The sequence below is a fragment of the Penaeus vannamei genome, chromosome 10 (genome assembly GCF_042767895.1).
Source record: "Penaeus vannamei isolate JL-2024 chromosome 10, ASM4276789v1, whole genome shotgun sequence".
Lineage (NCBI taxonomy): Eukaryota > Metazoa > Arthropoda > Malacostraca > Decapoda > Penaeidae > Penaeus > Penaeus vannamei.
The window spans coordinates 34,414,054-34,416,553 of record NC_091558.1 but is presented as its reverse complement, the minus strand read 5'-3'; the positions used below and the strand labels follow the sequence as shown (position 1 = coordinate 34,416,553).

General features: G+C 36.9%; 1 protein-coding gene across 1 annotated transcript in view; it reads right to left on the bottom strand.

Moving 5' to 3' along the window:
* The window catches only part of LOC113801059 (acid-sensing ion channel 2), a 45,991-nt gene that overhangs the window by 41,142 nt on the left and 2,349 nt on the right, over positions 1-2,500 (bottom strand). The gene's annotated exons all lie outside the window — the stretch shown is intronic.

Here is a 2,500-nt window from a genome sequence, read left to right as displayed (position 1 = left end):
TACATATATGTATATACATATGTATGTATATATATACATATATATATATATATAAATGTGTAAACACACACACACACACACACACACACATACACACCCATACACACACACACGCACACACACACACACACACACACACACACACACACACACACACACACACACACACACACACACACACATACATACACATATATAAAAACACACACACATACATATATCATTTATATATTATACATGTATATATGTTTATATGTATATATACATACATACAAACATGCATACATATGCCGAGATCGATTTTAAACTACACAATACACAATGTTCTCACCATGCATAGAACAAGGCAGAATTTGCAACCACTGAATTATTATTTTTTTATTTTTTTTACGCAAATCAATGTGCATGTCTGTAAAAGTTTAATTCAAATCTACAGTAGTCTACTTGCACCGGAGATCCACCTGCAAGACACAGTTGAGAGTGATTAATTTGGCTCTTTTATATGGAAGAGAGGGTATTCCTGTAATAATAATAGGCAGTCACCAACTCGAACCTGGACAATGAAAACATCGAGAATTATACCACCAAAGGAGTCAGTGTTGGTCAAAACGCAGCAAAGAAAGAAAACAGAAATTATCAGCATATAAGATAGTCTGTTAAACTCATCAGGAGTCGGTTTCAATCTCCGAAGGCAAACTATTCCTAAACCTACAAATAGTAGTCAAAAAGCATCTAGAAAACTGAGATGTAGACGATCGACAAGTCTCACTGAATAGAGGTTGATAAATACCAAGTAAGATTTATAGAGAGGATGTACATTATCGGTTACAATATGGAAAAAGATTGAAAGAGGCCCAGTATTCCTATGATTCCCAGTATCCAAATTTCAGTCAGCCAGGAGAATTTTCACGGAATCAATAGAGCGACCAAGCAATCTTGTGTGCAGCAGATAACGAGAACGATACAAAATGTAGTGGAATGAAAGAAACATCTCAAAGTATTGTTTTCATATCCAAGATTCAACTTGCACTTGCGAATGATGCCTAATTCAGATGAAACTAGCCAAGCCATATTTCTAATTTGCAATTCAAATATAAGGATTAGGGGTAAAATTGCCAAATTACCATAACTCTGAAAATAATCCATTATGAACTAAAGGGCGTAGAATTACAACTAATTCAGGAGCTAATTGACCATCAGAACCAAGGAAACAAGCCAATAGAGTCTACTCTACCATATTCTTTGATTTTGATAACAGGCACTTAATTTCAGAGGATCTAAAAGCAAATCAATTAAAGTATGGTAATGGGTAACATGAAAGGAAGTTCAGTATCTCCTAAACTTCGTTTTGAATTAAAACATTCTGCTAACAAGATAGCTTTCCCAATCGCATATGCCATCAGGATTCATTGAAAGAGGAATGGAAGACTCAACGCCAAGCAGAGATGCTTTAATCGTTGAACACCATTTACGAGGCTGCGATGCTTCAGAGAGGACTTTCAAATGAGCATTATATTAAGATTTAGCCTCCTTATAAACAGTGTTTGCTATATTTTGCATGTCAACCTAATTCTCCCAAGGACGGTTACCAGACCAGATATTGTAGGCAGTGTGCCTGTCCCTATAAGCTTGGTGATATCGTTCATTAAACCGTGTTTTATTGTGAACAAGATTAAAAAGTTTATCTCGGTGTAATGATGCCCAACAATAACAAATTCATAATGTGTAGGCCTACTTGTCGCATCAGTGACAAGATAAAATATTCATTCCGACATGAATTTTACACAGCCTCTGGGACAGACTGTGCACCAGAATTTTTTCACATAGTCCGAAAGTAAACGGTCGCGTTGGTAAGCAAAGGTCAAGTTCTACTGATTACAAATGGTTTTCAGTCAAGTGAGTGTCCGCCGGTAACACACGCACACACACACACACACACACACACACACACACACACACACACACACACACACACACACACATATATATATATATATATATATATATATATATATATATATATATATATATATATATATATATATATACTGCAGGACTTATGCCTCTCTCAGTCCATTATTAAGAGCTGGCAATACCTCTCCTGCCTGATTGAATGCCCCTCCCAATCAACCATGATTAGGAGGGGCATCCATTCGTGCCACTTCGGCGACTTCCCCTCCGACACCTGCGTTTGACGTCTCAACGTAATATGACGTTTTCTCCCAGTAAGACCAGCTCAAACCAGCAGTTGGAGCGCAAGCATTTTGCAGTTCCTCCGGCGGACAGTTGAACTAGGGACCACTACAGTAGGGTCAGAGTCCAGTGCTTTAACCTGTAGGCCATTGCTGCAGTGTATTATATATGTATATACACATATATGTAAATGTGTGTGTGTGTGTGTGTGCATGTATAAATAGTTTTTTTTGTTTGTTTGTTTGTTTGTTTGTTTGTCTGTGAATATTTGTTTAAAACTATACACGAATTCCTGTCATCACTAATT